The 17,945-nt window shown below is 38.4% G+C and overlaps 1 protein-coding gene across 4 annotated transcripts in view; it reads left to right on the top strand.

The window, feature by feature from the left end:
* The window catches only part of WDFY3 (WD repeat and FYVE domain containing 3), a 266,518-nt gene that overhangs the window by 29,615 nt on the left and 218,958 nt on the right, over nucleotides 1-17,945 (top strand). For all 4 annotated transcript variants that reach the window (XM_088021121.1, XM_088021123.1, XM_088021122.1 and 1 more), the window contains exon 2: nucleotides 4,108-4,201. The gene's annotated coding sequence lies outside the window, so the exon portion shown is untranslated. The remainder of the gene's footprint in view (nucleotides 1-4,107; nucleotides 4,202-17,945) is intronic.

Genomic DNA, 17,945 nt, shown 5'->3' on the forward strand with positions numbered 1-17,945 from the left:
AGGGTCAAAATGAGAACTCTGTCTAAAGTGTGACTCAAATTGTGATTTGTGTAAAGCTGCTACTTGAAATTATATTGCGTATTGCAATTAGAATGCATTGAAACCAAGTCAATGCATTTGCCCTTGGATGAGTTTATATTAAAATAAAGGATTATAAAACAGGATTATGTAATATTCTAGATTTCTGGTACTTTAAGACATCTGTAGATTGCATTAATATACAAAAACGTTTGGTCCTCTAGTTTGCTGTTACCCATTCTGTTTGGCCTCCTGCTGTTCTGTTTCTGCTTCTTTATCTCAACGCTTGCCTGTTACCTGGTAGTTCAAAATGGGTAAAACCAAATAATCATCCAAAGTACTAAAATTTCTATGAAACAATAAGTAAGAACAAACAACTGAGGAGGAAGTGGCAAAATACGTGAATAGGCATTTCATAAAAGAGGAAACATGAGTTAGCCAATAAATCTGAAGAAATGCTCAGTATCATTAATCAACAGGAAAAAGCAAAGTTAGACCACAATTCAATGCCATTTTATACCCCCAAATTAAGTTAGCATTACTAAGTATTGGATGTGGTTCAATATGAACAGGTAGTTCAGTATGAGCAGGTAGTTGGGTGGGATTATAAATTGGGGAAAACAAAAATTGGCATCATGAAAAATTGAACTTATGCATATTTCTGGACTCCTAGGCACAGACTTAAGAGAAACTTTGGCACATGGGGCATAGGAGATGTGTATGAGAACTTTTATAACAGAAATGCTTATAATAGGAAAAAAAAAACCTGGGAGAAAAATAAGATACCGTTGTAAGGAAAATGGATAATTCAATTATGATATATTTATACATCACAGAATTCTGCAGTGAAAAGGTATGAACTACAACTAATGCGACAACATGGATGAATTTTTTTTTTTTAAAGATTTATTTATTTGACAGAGAGAGACACAGAGAGGGACCACAAGCAGGGGGAGTGGGAGAGGGAGAAGCAGGCTCCCCATGGAGCAGGGAGCCCGATGCAGGGCTCGATCCCAGAACCCTGGGACCATGACCTGAGCCAAAGGCAGACGCTTAACGACTGAGCCACAGAGGCGTCCCCCAACATGGATGAAGTTTTAAAGCATAATATTGAATGAAAAAGTCAAACCCTAGAAGACAGGAGCTATTTAATACTGTTCCCACAGAATTCAAAAGCAAATAAAATCAAACACTATATTGTTGAGGGTTATGTACATATGTGATAAACTTTTATATTATTTATTTATTAGCATGTGCGCGAGCAGGGGGAGTGGCAGGCAGTGGAGAAGCAGGGAGCCTGATGTGGGACTAATCCCAGGACTTTGGGATCATGACTTGAGCCGAAGGCAGCTGCTTAACCGACTGAGCCACCCAGGCGCCCGAAAAATATTTGAGAGAGAGAGAGCGCGCGCATGAGCTGAGGGGCAGAGGGACAAGCAGACTCCTCACTAAGCAGGGAGCCCAATGCGGAACTCAGTCCCAGGACCTTGAGATCATGACCTGAGCTGAAGTCAGATGCTTAACTCACTGAGCCACCCAGGCGCCCCATGACAAACTTTTTATTTATTTATTTTTAGAGAGAGAGTGAGCGAGCGCACATGCATGAGTGCATGTGAATGGTGGGGGGAGGCGGTGGTGGTGGGAGAGGGAAAGAGAATCTTAAGCAGGCTCTGACCCCCCACCCCGCCAGCTCATAACCCTGAAATCATGACTTGAGTCGAAATCAAGAGTCAGGCGCTTAACCAGCTGAGCCACCCAGGTGTCCCTGTGATAAACATTTTTTTTTTTTTTTTTTAAGATTTTATTTATTTGAGAGCGTGTGTGCCAGTGGGGTGAGGCAGAAGGGGTGGGAGAAAGAATCTGAAGCCAGCTGAGCAGGTAGCCTGGTGCCGGGCCTCATCCCACTACTGCAAGATCATGACCAGAGCCGAAACCAAGAACCACCCAGGCATCCCCCTGTAATAAACTGTTTAAAAAGCCAAGTAATGATAAACACAGAGGACAGCATAGCAGTTACAGGAGATGGGAGGGATGAGAGAGGTGGGGCATTGGTGGGGGGACGGCGAGCAAGTCAGGAAAACATTACCAGTAACTTCTATTTAGGTTGTTGAGTTGGGTGGTAGGTACCTGGGTGTTCCCTCTGTTTCTTTGAATTTAAGACATGTTACAAGTAACTGCTGTATGTAACAAGAAATTAAAAAATAGGGAAGGCATATTCTGAAGTCACAAATTAGGAGACATGTCATCACTTCTGCCTATTCCCTTATCACCACTTGAATTCCTAACGTCACTCAGTTTTTCACTGGGGGTATCTTGTTTTAAAGTCTTTTATCTGATTAAGCCTGTGTCTGCCATCTGTCACGTCACTCAGTGACAACTTGTTGGATGAGTAACTGCATGAATGATTTGGGAAAATAATTCAGGATTTTTCTTTAAAACTACCTAAGAGATAGATTTGGAAAAATACTTTTCCTTCCACTTCTAGCTGGGTGAGATAGACAGTAAAACTAGGTTATTGTTATGTAGGCTTTTGAATGATAATTGGCTGTATATTTGAAGGCAATATTTCTTTTTTTTTTTTAAAGTCGGAGTGCCTGGGTGGCTCAGTTGGTTCAGTGTCTTGCCTTCAGCTCAGGTCATTGAACCCCGCATCGGGCTCCCTGTTCAGCAGGGAGTCTGCTTTTCTCCCTCCTTCCCGCTCGGGCTCCCTCTCACTATCTTTGTCTCTCTCAAGTAAATAAATAAAATATTAAAAAAAAATAAAACTCTCTTTTAATTATTTTTTATTTTTATTTTTTTAAAGTTTATTTATTTGACAGAGAGAGACACAGCGAGAGAGGGAACACAAGCAGGGGGAGTGGGAGAGGGAGAAGCAGGCTTCCCACTGAGCAGGGAGCCCAATGCGGGGCTCGATCCCAGGACCCTGGGATCATGACCTGAGCCGAAGGCAGACGCTTAACAACTGAGCCACCCAGGCGCCCCATAATTATTTTTTTAAAGTAATCTTTACACCCAGCGTGGGGCTCGAACTCACGACCTGAGATCAAAAATCACACGCTCTACTGACTGAGCCATCCAGGCGCCCTTTGAAGGCAGTATTTCTGATTAACAGTATTAACAACTGTTAAAAACGTGATCAGAGAGATTAACAAATACATGACAAAAACAAATAGTTGATCAGAAAAGCAGAATGTTGCTAAAAGAGGAAGCTATTTTTAGGTGTATTGTTTTAGAGTTAGAAGGCTCATGGGAGTTAGTCCAAGCTCCTCATTTTTGAATAAAGGCACTTTGGGACCAAAGAAATAATTGATTAAGATCATAGAACTTGTTGAGTACAGAGTTAGAAAAGACTAGAACCTAAATCTCATGATTCATATGGTAGTGTTTTCATATTGAAATACTGAATGGTAAATAAAACATTGTTTTTAAGATTTTTTTTTTCTTTTTTTAAGTAATCTCTACACCCTTTGTGGGGCTTGAACTCACAACCCAGAGATCAAGAGTCCCATGCTCTGCTGACTGAGCCATCCAGGTGCCCCAAATAAAACAAACATTTAAATATCCTATATAAGGCATGCTAAATAACTCAAGGTTTGGTTATAACCATTAAGTGAGGAAGCATCGTTTTCTGATTTTAATTTAGAACAAATGACATTTACCTTCAGATACTTGACAGATATACCTAGAACACTAACATGAATTTTTTGCTCATATTTGGTTTTCCCAAATTAGTGTGATCTGTGTTGTATAAATGAATACTGAACTGGATATGGGGAGAATTAGGTTCTGAACCTGGCTCTGCCACTAAGTAACTGAGTTGTCATTGATTGTTTGCATAACTTTTCCTGGTCTCAGTAAAATGAAGAAGTTGAACCAGATGGTTTATAGAGATGAAATTTAAATGACTCTATATTCTTTATGGATTTTAGATGGCAAATTTTATCTATCTTAAATAAATCATTGTCATGTGTTCTGCTATTAAACTATCGCCAACAAGGAGATAAGGAATCAGTAGAAAATGAACGACTCATTATGCTAAAACATAGCTGGAAAATGAACTGGGTTTTCTTTTTCTTCCTTTCATCACAGGTATACTACTTCTCCACATCTGCTTCAGGAAGAAAGTGCCTGCCACTCCTATTGTTTCTACGCAGGTTCATGCCAGCCCAGAACGGAGAATCAGGTCAGTTTTATGATTGTTCTGTCAGACAAGGAACCAGGAGCAAGGATCATTGACAGTCCTTCTCACATCATTGCATTGTAGCAAGACCACTGAACTCTGACTCAAAAGAGCTGGGTTTCAGTCCTTCTTTACTGCTAATGGCTGGGTAGGCTTGGGGAAACCTGCTTTCCTGAATGGCTGGTAGTTTTCTGCACCAAAAAAAGGGATATATTAGAATAAATTATCTTCAGTTTCAGTTTTGGCTTTAAAGCATTATTATTTTTATTATAGGTGCCTACATAGAATAAAATTGTGTTTTTAAATCATCATTTTCTTTCTTTCTTTTTTTTTTTCCCTAGAAAAATCTAGTGGTAAGCATGGGCTTTGGAACTCTAATTCTGTTCTGTTGCACTTCCTTTGAGTGACTAGTTTAAATGATGAGCTGTGTTGTGAGGCACTCGAGAGTACTACTGTGACCTGTTTGCCTTAGTTTTAGTATTTTAGTTGGCTTTATTGTTACTGAAAAGTTTTTTACATGAGGTTGTTAGTCCTTCAGTGATGTTCTTCAGTTTTAGAGAGGGTACCCATTTGACCATAGTGGTCCTCTATTGATTGCACGTGATGCAATTCAAATAGCTTAAGCGAAAAGGGTTATCATTTGGGTGTGTCTCCCAGGGGACCCCAGAAGATCCAGAGACATGCAAATGCTGCTGGGCTATAGAGAAGAACCCAGGAACCAAATGCAGTCAGGTTTCCCTGACGCTGTCAGTGGAGCGTCTCTCCCGTGTGTCTGTCTCACTGTCTTTGCAGAACTGGCTTTCTTCATTTTCCATTCTTTGTCATGGGAAACATGGTTGTCACCACTCCCCACACAGTGTGTCTTATAGTTCAGACTCCCAAAGAAAGGCTGACGCTTAAGTACCCAATCCCAGATTTCCCAGAACAGACTCTGATTCTTTTTTTTTGTCTTTCCCCAGTGTTTAGTTTCCTTTAATAACCCCCATCTCCCTGAAGGGCAGGTACAGGCAGCTAGGCGATGGCAAGAGATGTTCACTTGAAGATCTTGCCCTGTCTCCAAAAAAGATCACAATCTGAAGTACTGGGGGTTAGGACTTCAACATAGGAATTTTCAGAGGGACACAATTCAACCCTTAGCACTGCATAACAAATTACTCCAAAACTTTGTGACTTAAGACAACAAATGTTATGTTACAGCTTTTGGCATTCAGGAATCTTAAGCTGGCTCCTCTGGTTCAGGGTCTCTCATAGAGCTGCATTCAAAATGTCCACAGGGCCGTGGTTTCATCTGAAGGCTCTGGGGGAGGATCTGTCTGCAGTTCACTCCCATGGTTCTTGGGCTGAAGGCCTGAGTTCTTCATATTGGCTGTTTGCCAGTGACCTACATTAGTTCCTTTCCATGTGAGTTTTGTAATGTAATCATGGAAGTGGCATCCCATTAGTTACTCCCTTTTCTCTTCATTAAGAGGGAGTCACTGGGGCCCTTAGGTGGCTCACTTAGTTAAGCCTCTGACTCTTGGTTTTGGCTCAGGTCATGATCTGTGGGTCATGGGATCAAGCCCCGTGTCATGTTCTACACTCAGCATGGAGTCTGCTTGTTGCTCTCCCTCTGTTCCTCCCCCTGCTTACATGCTCTCTCTCTCAAAGAAATAAATAAAATCTTAAAAAAAAAAAATTCTAAAAAAAAAAAAAAAAGTGAGTCATTAGGTCTACCCCACACTCAGGAGAGAGGATTATACAAGGGTGTGTATACTAGGAGGTGGGGTCATTGGGAACCATCTTTGAAGCTCCCTACAATAGTATATAAAAACGAAGGAAGAAGAAAATATGCTAGGTGGAAAGGAAAAAATACCTAAGTTATTTGGTATTATTCAGAAAGCTTAAGTTTTCAACTTTTTTTTAAAGTAATCTCTACTCCCATTGTGTGGCTCGAAACTCACGATTCCCAAGATCTATAGTCACATGTTCCTCTGTTTTATTTTATTTTTATTTATTTATTTATTTATTTTTTAAAAGATTTTATTTATTTATTTGAGAGAGAGAGAGCACATGAGAGGGGATAGGGTAAGAGGGAGAAGCAGACTCCCTGCCGAGCAGGGAGCCCGATGCGGGACTCGATCCTGGGACTCCAGGATCATGACCTGAGCTGAAGGCAGTCGCTTAACCAACTGAGCCACCCAGGCGCCCCTGTTCCTCTGTTTTAAACAATCTCATTAGGATAGTTTCAGCATATACTTCTAAAGCATCAGATTACATGACTGAATTCTATAAGCAGTAGTTTAATTATGATTTGTGAATTATTATAAATAAAGATCATACATTTTAGTAGACAGTGAACACCTAAGTATTAGAAATGATGAGACTTATTTTTAATTCTCACTAGGTTTGGAAGGTTAAGTCATTTCATGCTGTACAAAAGTAAAATGAGTATGAATTCAATGGAATTTCTATGTGATATCCTTTTTTATTTGTTAGCGGGGTGTGCTTTAACAGAGACCATACAGAATTTTAAATTGAAGACTTTTGATACACACAGTGGACTGAGGAATGCATTTGAACAAATGATATTTGAACAAATGATAATATTTTTTCTTAGGAAGAAAGCTCTGCTGCATTGATTATGGCAGAGAGGAAGTTTTATTTCTTTATTTTAAAAGATTTTATTTATTTATTCGAGAGAGAGAGTGCGCTAGAGAGCATGAGCCAGGGAAGGGGCAGAAGTAGACTCCGGAATCCTGACGCGGGGCTCTGATTCCGGGACCCTGGGATCATGACCTGAGCTGAAGGCAGAAGCTTAATGGACTGAGCCACCCAGGCGCCCGGAGGCAGAGAGGAAGTTTTAAACTTATGCTCTTAGGATTCTTTGTTAACAGGATATTGAACTGCGAGTTTTGTGTATAATTTGTCGTCTTTTTATTATGAAAATTTCTGGGAGTGGATTTAGGACTAGATTTGGGACTTTAGACTCTCTGAAGGAAATAGTGTTGAATATTTTATGGTTTAGAAAAATATTACCCAGAAATGAAAGTTTATGTAGAATGCATTCTCTCTAGAAACATATTGAAAGAGTTTAAAAAGTTCAAGAAATGGAACTCAATACTGTATGAAAAGTACAGGTATATTTAATGTGAAGCTTAAATTACAAAGTTTTAAAAGTTTTTATAATCAGAAAAAAATACAAGTTGTAAAGTAAAATAGCGCTAATCAGAGTATTGGGATTTTAAGTTTTAATTCAGTTTTCCTCTATTTCACGAAATGATACCTAAAGTTTGGGACTTAGAAGTATAAATCATTTTAATCTCACTTTATCCGCTTTTGTGATCCTCCCCCCGCCAGTAGACTTTTGGCTATTGACTAGTGGTGGAGGTTTCTGTGACTTTTCTTTGAGTTATTTTTGACCCCGAGTATCCCTTATTTGGCTCTTGTTTTGAGGACAAATTCTGTATTGATCTTCATTGATAGTATGTTTTAAAAAATTATATAAAGATTTAAAAGCAGGTATGAGTGAAAACTACAGTGTAATATATGTTTTGGTTAAGGTACCACACTTGGTTATATTTCTAACTTTAGATCGTGATGTCGTTGCTTATATCTCTTTGCCCTCGTATACATTTCTTAATTTCTCTTCTTATTTCATAAGGGTTGAAGGAGGTAATGCTTGCAAAGTCCTTAAGACTATACCCGGCACATTGTAAGTACAAGCTAAATTTATGTTAGCTGCCATTCATTGTTGCAACCAATGGCCTTGTCATTTTTACCTCTGAATTTTTGAAGGTTAGAGTATAAATAGAATGATGTCCTTCTAATGATAGTATATAACCCTTAATGTTTAGTTGATTACACAACTTATTAGCATATTGGCTTTATTTTTGAAAGATAGAGTTTGCATAAAAGGATATGAGTTTAGAGCCATTGCTGAAATTCCTGACTCAGGAAGAGGAAGAAGGGAATGCAGGAAATAAGTGTGCTGTTTTTGCTGTAGGTCTGAGGAGCTATTTTGTGTGCACCAAATACATATATATTTGGCATCATATGTCTGTAACCCAAGGAGGTCAGCTTTTCCTTTTCGTTTTCTTTTTAGACTCTTACTGCTAGCTGCTCCCTTTTGGTTTTTGTTCTGTTTTGACCTGGGGGAACGGAGTGGGAGAAGGGGTGCCTGTTCCCTTCACAGTCTCATGTAGGACAGAGTCTTCATAGGCATGGTCGGATTGTCCCTTGCTCAGGTTTTCTGAAGACGTTTACTACAGGGCACCATTCACTGTATTAACCTGGTTGTGAGATGACTGTGGCCACTTAGGAGCATCCTAAGAGAGCTAAACTTCTCCTTATAGAGGAAGGATCTATGTCTAGGCTGAGGGAAATGGGGAATGTCAGAGGAAGTCTCCTGCTGACTTAGTTTTTGCTCCTCATTTGGTGAGAGGTCAGCTTTACTTTTGCCTGAGCACATTTTTTTTTTTTTTGGTGCTTTATGTAAATGAAAACTAAGAAGGCGGCGCAGCTGTCTTTAAGAGTTTGTAATTTGGAAGTTTTGTACAACAAATGGTATAGAAAGAGGACAGGAAATGGGAGGAAATCTAAAGCATAATCTCTCAAGTTGTTTTATTATCTTCCTTGTGTGTGGTGGCAAAGGAACCTCAAAAAGCCTAGCCTAGGAGTGCCTGGGTGGCTCAGTCAGTTATGTGTCTGCCTTTGGCTCAGGTCATGATCTCAGGGTCCTGGGATCCAGCTGTATTGGGCTCCCTGCTCAGTGGGGAGTCTGTTTCTCTCTTTCCCTCTGCCCCCCACCCTCGCCACTCTTGAGCGCACGCGCTCTCTCTCTCAAATAATTAGATGAAATCTTTAAAAACAAGCCTACCCTAGAATCATATTTGGAAAGTAAAGATTCAGTACTTTTTTTTATTATGTTATGTTAATCACCATACATCACTAGTTTTTGATGTAGTGTTCCATGATTCATTGTTAAAATTCAGTATTTTTTGATGGAATGAGGGATTGTTGTGAATATGTCCACATGCTGAAGTAGAATGTGAGTTAAAGAATGATTTCAAAACATAAAGGGAAGGAAGGACACATTCTTTCTAAATTTTTTTCCTTTTTTTTTTAATTATTTTGGATCTTTAAAATAAAAATTAGGCTATCTTGGTTCTTTCCACCTTCAGAGAGCTGATATAATTTATAATGGTCTGCCCTCTCTCCCTCCCACCTTTACCCCTTCCCTTCCTGGTTTCTGTCCACATAATTTTTGACCTTTCAGTTTGGTTCTTTTATATTTGGTCTTACTGTGTGTTTTGTAGGAAGCAAATCATGTTATCATGTGTTCATGATGGAAGAGTTGTTTTTCTCCTTATAATATCTCTAGCTCTTTTTTTTTTCTTTAAAGATTTTATTTATTTGATAGAGAGAGACACAGTCAAAGAGGGAACACAAGCAGAGGGAGTGGGGAGAGGTGCGGAGCAGGGAGCCCAATGCGGGCCTCAATCCCAGGACCCTGGGATCATGACCTGAGCTGAAGGCAGATGCAGATGCTTAAGGACTGAGCCACTCAGGCACCCCTCTAGCTCTTAACTATTTAATTGCCTAGTCCAAAAACATGTTTCAAAAAGCTCCATAAGAATGAATTTTTGAAGTTATCTCAGAGCCAGTTACAGTTCAAAACTCAAACTTTTTGAGATCAGAGCTAAGATTTGGTTTATGTTTAAAATCTTTTAAAATTAAAAAAAATCTTTAAAAATATTTTTACTTTCCTCCAACATCAGTAGATCATCCTGATGCTTTGCTATATCTAAGTGGGCATTCAGGAATAAGGGCTTCCTTTTATGGTCTGTGGTTGCTGAAGGAAAACTTTTATAGAATATTATGTGAAGGCAAGCTGTCCCCCTTGAAAGAATACCTCTTAGTTTATTGGTGCAGAGTCTGTATGATAGAAATTAATTCTTTTATGTGGGTTTAGCTTTATCTCCCCTGTTTCTTTGGGTCAGGTTTATGTTTTTCATGTCCTATGTCTGCTAAAGAATGGCCCTGTTCAAGGAATTCAGTTTTATAAAATAAATATGCTCTTCCCTTGAATAATAGTGATAATAATAATAATAATTGCAATGTACATTTACTGTTTCCTAGATTTTTCATATATTACATCATTTATTCTTCAAAAAAACCCCACATTAGTGAGACTAATTCTGTTCTTATACTAATTTTTATGCTGTTAGAAACAGGTACAAGAAGTAACTTGCCCACAGTTACAGGATTAGGTAACGGTAGAGCCGCAATTCAAACCTAGGAGTCTAGCTCCAGGGCTCAAGCGTTCACCTGCTCTGCTCTCCTGCCTATCTTATACCTGAGGAATGATATCACTTACTTCTTTTCCCTAAAAGAATGTGAAGCATTTTGTACTACACCTGAATTTATAGCCTGTGAATGTTCTTTACATTAAACATGGGCTTCAAATGTTTAATTAATATTGCTGAGAAAAGCAAGAAAATATCTACTAATATTTGGAGCAGAATGATTTGTTCTGTCTTCTCCGGTGACCCTGTGTAAGGTTAATATTTTATTTTGGGGAAGAATCTGTTGATTTGAAAGTAATTTAATCCCAGGCTTTGCTGTATCCCAATCGTATTTTTGATCTTTAGTTTGCTATTTTAACTCATTTGTTTCCTTTGGAAGTCCTGTACCCACATAGATGTCCTTAACCTTTTTTTTTTTTTTTTTTTAAGAAAATAATTTTGAGAACAATTATCCTGGTACCAAATACTATACAACTGAAGTACAGGAAGTACAGAACTGAGTGTTTTTGTACTCATTCTCCATTTCTTTTTCTGGACTTGCTTGTATTCTTGTTTTTGCTTCTCTCTGCCAAATGGTTTTCTTTGCGTTTTTAACTAGTGTACAGTGGTCAGTTGTGGGTGTTAAGTTCAGCTAGCTCTTGGCCCCCATAGCTAACTTCCTTGGTTATCACATTCGAAATTCTAACTTGCTAGGAGAGAGAATCCATTTGTCCCATGTTATGAAGGATGTCCATTGCTGTTCAGTCAGCTGTTGGTGGAAAGACCCTGTTATGTATTTATAAGAGAATTGGCTTTTCAGTGAGTGGGGAAGGGCAGATTCTCTGAAAGGGGCTTGTTTGAGGGCACCTGGGTGGCTCAGTCGTTTAAGCGTCTGACTCTTGATTTCAGCTCAGGTCTGATCTCAGGGTTGTGAGATTGAGCCCCACATCAGGCTCCGCGCTCAGCACGGAGCCTGCTTGAGATTCTCTCTCTCCCTCTTCATCTGCCCCAACCCCCACTCGTGCTTGCACTGTCTCTCTCTAAAATAAATAAATAATCTTAAAAAAAAAAGGGCTTGTGTAGGAAGAAAATAAATATCTTTAGTATAATAACTAAAGCAAACTATTATTCATGAGAACATTTTTGAGATTTTAAGTTTTAATACATTTTAAGTTTATTGATTTGAATTAGCTTTTTGCTTTTTCTTTTATGGGTATTAGGATTTTGTGGCAGTCTTATTTTTCATGGTTCATAGTTTATGAGTCTGGGATACAGTTGAAGTCTTAATACAGTGGAAAATGGTCTGTGAATTAAATGAATGACTATTTTATTCATACCTTATAACTGTATTTTGAAGAGACATAGGTTCTAAAAATGTGTTTTTTTAAGTTTTATTATTTAATCTCTATACCCAGTGTGGGGCTCAAACTCACGACCCTGAGACCAAGAGTCACATGCTCTTCTGACTGAGCCAGCCAGGCACCCCAGGTCCTAAAAATATTTAAACAGTGTCTTCTGTGATGTGTATTCCAGGAAAAAAAAATGTGGTGGTGTCAGCAATCTTTTTTACTTTAGGTTCATTGCACTCCTTTCTGCATGATTTGCCAAAGAGCTAGGTCTCAGAGTGGCAGGGTCTTTTAAGAATAAAAAAGTAACTGTCACAGAATTAGCAGAAAGGAGAACATATATGAGATAGTATGAGGTGTATACAAATAATTCACAGCTTATGAAAATATACTTTGCTCCATGACCTTTTGTGTGCCTTGATATAAGATGTTCTAATGCAGATTGTAAACTACTGGTTTAAGGAAAGATTTGTGCAGTATAACCACAAATTTTCATATTTGCTAACATGGGAAAAATTATGATTTTATGTTTAAAGTATTGGTGATGTAAAATACATTTGTTTTTATAGGGAAAAAAAGAGTCCTCATTTTGTGTATTTACAACTTGACTAGAGTGGTAACCTGTTCTAAGATTTATTAGTGAGCTTTTTGTAGACCAATGGAAAGTTTCTTATTTTTGCTCTTTCAAAAATACGAGAAATCTAGAAACAAGTGGAGATTGCTCAATGGTTTTATCCTTTTCCTTTTATTTTTTAAAGGTATTTATTTTAGAGAGAGAGAGTGCATGTAGAAGGGGAGGGAGAGAGAGAGAGAAAACCCAAGCAGATTCCCCGCTGAGTGCAGAGCCCCAACTTAAACCAAAGTCTGCATTTTGAAAATTTTAAGCATACAGGAGAATTTAGTGAAAATACATTGGACATCCAAATACTTTCAGCCTTGCCTCAGTAATTACCAGTGTTTTGCCACATACATTCCCATTGTGTTTATATACATTTCAGGGAGGAGGGGTGGCATTGCTGAACCATTTGAAAGTAATTTCAGCCGTCATGATACTTAACCCGTAAATACTTCAGCATGCACCTCCTAGAAATAAGGGCATTCCTCTACATGACCATTATACGTTCTCACAGGAAACAAAATAACAGTAATTTAATACACTGTCGTGTTAAATCCAGTCCTATCCAAATTCTCCAGTTATTCCCAAGATTTGTTTTTAAAGATTTTATTTATTTATTTGAGAGAGAGTGAGAAAGCATGAGCAGGGGAGGGGGGTGCAGAGGAAGAGGGAGAAGCAGACTCCCCGCTGAGCAGGGAACCTGATATGGGGTTCTGTCCCAGGACCCTGGGGTCATGAAGGCAGACGCTTAACCTACTGAGCCATCCAGTAGCCGCCCCCGCCCCCAAGATTTCTTTTATGGTTTTTTTCCAAACAACAGTCTAGTTAAGGTCCACACATAACATTAGCTTATATCTCTTTGTTCTTTAAAAACCTAGATTAGTTTCTCCTATCCTTTCTCTTTCTCTTGCTCACTCTTTCTTCTTCTTCTTTTTTTAAATGGTAGTGACTTTTTGAAGAGAGTCCAGAACAGTTTTCTTTAGCAGCCCACATTCTGTATTTGTTCCTTCCTGTTGCCTGCCCACTGAAGTTGGAAAATATTCCTGTCACAGGAGCAGGAAGCCACATGAGATATATATGACAACATTTGTAGGGGAATTGAATAGTGACTGGAAATAGTTATTACTGGGTTGAGGTTGACAAATGAGACTAGGGAAGGTTTCTTTCAGGTGAATGGAGCAGAAGGTGGGAAAAGAACAGGAAAAGGAAGGTTAAAGGGAATGCATATGACAGTGAGGGATAGCATCAGGCAATTTATATGATAAAGAGAGGAGGGGAAAAAAAAGAGGAGAGTGGTGGGGAATCATAGTACTCAGTAACTAGAGGGTTAGGTGCTCATTCCACATTGGCTGAGTGGCTGAACGAATGAAATCTGAATTTTCTGCACTGACTGTAGGCAGGCACATTGAACCCAGGTCATCTTAGTTGCTATTGGAAAAGCAAAGGAGGTTGTGTGCATTTGTATGTTACAAGGCTTTCTGTGGAAGTGCAGGGGTCATATTAATATATTGTACTGCTTCTTGCAAATTTCCAGGAGAATATTTGGAGTCATGATTTTATACTTTGGCTGTATCTATGTATTAGAATAATTGTGTAGGTACTCTAAGTGGGAAGAGTTTCAGTTTTATAACTTTCGTATGCAACATACATATATAAAATATATATGCAGTTACTCAGAATATACTTTGATGATGAATAATACTGATCCCAAGTAACTTCTGATAAAATGTCAGATATTCATAAAGACATAAAGAACTTTTCCAATTATGTTCAATGCTTTTCAATTAGGAAAAATTGAGAGATGGCTACTTATTTCTCAAAATGTTGACATTTTACTGTGAGACAAAACTGTTTTACTGTGAAATCCTAGAGAATAGACTTTTTCCCCTCCCTTTCCCTTTCTTCCTCTCACCTTCTCTACTTTTCCTTCCCTTACTTTTAAGTAGTCTACCTTTCCCTTCTGTTCTGTTCCCTGCCTTTTTCTTTCATCCCTTACTTTTAATGACCTCCCCTGTTTCCAGAGCTCCTATCCTGTGTTATTTGTGTAAGAGCACTGAAGATACTGCTTTTAATAACAGTTACTTTATGATTGGTTCCAAGAAGGCCCTGCAGTTGTGTCATGACTAAGTTTACGATTATGTTATACTAGCTTTTAAGCCTCTGGACAGTAATTTTTGCTTATTTGCTTCTGGAGAGCCAAAGTAATACATTTTCTCAGTGTTGGGATTTTAAGCTGATCTAGTAAGTTCTTTCCTACCTATATTCAGGACCAAGTGAGAAATACAGAGTGACATGATCAGATTTCATTTGGGCATGGGCACTCTGTAGCAGGGTGGAGAGTGGTTTAGAGTGAGGACTGGTGGAAAGGTAATTGTTAGGAGACGGTATTAGTAAATCGGGTAAGATATGCTAAATGATTTGTTCCTGAACCCATTCGAGGAAAAAGGACAAATATAAGAGATATTCCCTTAGGAGATGCTCCCTTTGAGTGTGGGAGTTGAAGGAAAGGAAGGAAATGAATTGAAACCATTGGGTAGGCAAGGTTAACTGCCAAGTGTCTAGCTGGATGACTGATTGACTCTGTATCCTGTTTAGCTGTGTAGAAATTATAGAAGAAAAAATAGAATTTGGGGAGAAAATGTGTTAGAATTTTGAACATAATGATATTTTGGAAAGAATTTCAAACTTGCAGAAAAGTTACAACAATACTGTAAAGATCATCCATGTGTCCTCTGTCCAGATTTACCTGTTAATCTTTTGTCCCAAATGCTTTATTATTCACTTTGTGAATATGTGTGTATATGTATAAACACACACACATGCATATACGTATTCTCATTGAATCATGCATATAAGTTACATTGAACATATCATATCCCTTTAGTCTTAAATACCTTAGGGTGGGTTTCCCAAGGATAAGGATAATCTCCTACAGAGCAGTCTTTACTTTACTTTACTTTAATTTAATTCATATGAGAGAGAGAGCACGAGCAGGGGGAAGGGTAGAGGGAGAGGGAGAAGCAGACTCCCCGCTGAGCAGGGAGCCTGATGGGGCTGGATCCTGGGACCCTGGGATCATGACCTGAGCTGAAGGCAGACCCTTAACCAGCTGAGCCACCCAACTGCCCTCCTACAGAGCAGTCTTAAAAACTTCAATAGATTTAGCATTGCTACACTACTTTTTTTTTTTTTTTTTTTTTTAATGGGCTCCGTGCTAGGCGTGGAGCCCAACAGGGCTTGAACTCGTGACCCTGAGATCAAGACCTAAGCTGAGATCAAGAATTGGTCACTCAACTGACTGAGCCATCCAGGCGCTCCTGTATTACTTTGATCTAATCTACCATTTTCTAATTTTGTCAGTTGATCAAATAAATGTCTTTTATAAGCAAGTTTCTTCCCCTCCAGTACAGAATTTAGTCTGTGGTCCCATATTGCATTTAGATGTCATGTCTTCAGTATCTCTTAATCTGTAACAGTTCTTCAACTTTCTTTGTCCTTTATTACATTGGCATTTTCAAAGAATATAGTCATCCCCCTTTCCCTTTTTTTCCTTTTTAACAGTGTGTTCCTTATCTTCAGTTTATCTGATGTTTCTTGATAAGATTCAGGTTATGCATTCCTGGACGAAATACTACATAAGGGGTGTGTCTTTCTATGGACATCATATCTGGAGGTACACAGTGTCCATCTGTTCCTCATTTGTGATATAAATTTTGACCACCTGTTTGATTATCTGATTTCTTCACTCTATAGTTACTATACTCCCATAGAGTTAATAAGCAGATTGTGAGGAGATATTTTAAGACAATTAAAATACCCTACTTCTCATTGAAATTTTATCCCCTTTGTGTAGGATCCACTGATGATAACTTGCCTCAACCAGTTGTTACGATTGTGGTTGTTAAATGATGATTTTTTTCCAATTCCAGTTCTCCCTCTACTTTTACCAGTGATTACTCAGTATTCCACTGAAATAAGAGCCCTTTTATTTGTCTGTCTGTATTGTTTTATTATTGAACTCCTGGATTCGTATTTGTTACCCAATGATTAATAATTCATTACCGTTCTTAAATATTTTGGTTCTCAGATTGTCCCAGATCTCATCAGTGGGATCCTCTTTCTCCATGCCTGCTCCTGTGTCGTCCTGCATGCTCCCATCATTTTTTATTTTTTGCTTTTCAAGTACTTCATTAGTTTCATTATTAAAAAGACTCCTCTTACATCTTCTCTGCCCATAGAATCAGTCTCCTAGGAGCCCTGGTCCCTTTCAGTGAGGGATGGGAAATGATAGTAGGAGCCAAGATCCGGACATCCAGTATGGATGTTGCTGCTGGGTATCTTTGCTTCTGGGCCCTGTGAGAGGACAAGCTAGAAAACATGTGTATCTTTATATGTACATACACATTTATACAGATATATGTACATGTACATACACACATACACATTTGCATGCATGTGCTCATGTAACATGGATATATCTTGAACATGGATATATATTTTAGAAATACGAGTTCATACTGCTTCCTCTGTTTTCCCTTTTTCTATAGTGAGAACACAGGCGCCTAATAATACCAGCATTTTTACTCATTTGCCCTAAATGAGCATCATCTAAAATGGTTTCAGAATTCCTTCACCTATACCACTATAAAACCAAAAACAACACCCCACCCTTGTAGACAATTAACTTCATTGGTTTTGTGTTTATCCTTCTGATTTTTCTTTTGCATCAATAAGCAGATAACATGTATTTTTTCTTTTTTCCTTTTTTTCTAACACAAACATGCATGCTGTCAATGTAAGTACTTTGGCACTTAGCTGTTTTCACTGGAAAATATACCCTGAAAATCATTCTGTATCAATTCATAGAGATCATCATCGTTCTTCTGTGTGGTATGTATGCAGGTTTATTTGTCCTGTCTTCTCTGGGCTATCCAGGTGGTTTCTGGTAATTTTGCAGTTTGAGAATGCTGCAGTGAATAACCTTGTGCATGTCTTTTTTACCGCTGGAGGTGGAGCTTCAGGGTAAATATAGGTGTAGGATTACTGTCTTAAAGGGTAAATGGATATGTAGTTTTGCTAGATGTTACCAAATCCCCTTCCATTGGAGTTGTACCGTTTTGCATTCCCACCAGCAATATATGAGAGTGCCTGTCTCTCCACAGCCTTACAAAGAGAGTGTATTGTCAAGCTTTTAATTTTCGCCAATCCAAAGGGCAAAGAAACAGTATCTCAGGGTAGTTTTAATGCACGTATTTCTTATGTGTCAAGTTTATATCTTTCAGATATATAAGAGCCATATATATAGGTGTGGATAGCTATACATGTCTTTTTTCCATTTTTCTTATAGGATTTTTGGTCTTTTTCCCCTAAAGTTATTAAGGTCTTTGTATATTAGGAATATCAGCTCTTTATTTGTAATAGATATCTGCAAATATTTTCTCCCAGTGTTCTCATTTGTCTTTTGACTTTGCTTATGGTATTATTTGCCATTCAAAATTTTTAAAAAATTTTTTATGTAGTTG

Source organism: Eumetopias jubatus, unplaced genomic scaffold, assembly GCF_037043125.1.
Source record: "Eumetopias jubatus isolate StellerSeaLion01/CBP00866 unplaced genomic scaffold, mEumJub1_p1.0 scaffold_2, whole genome shotgun sequence".
Classification (NCBI taxonomy): Eukaryota; Metazoa; Chordata; class Mammalia; order Carnivora; family Otariidae; genus Eumetopias; species Eumetopias jubatus.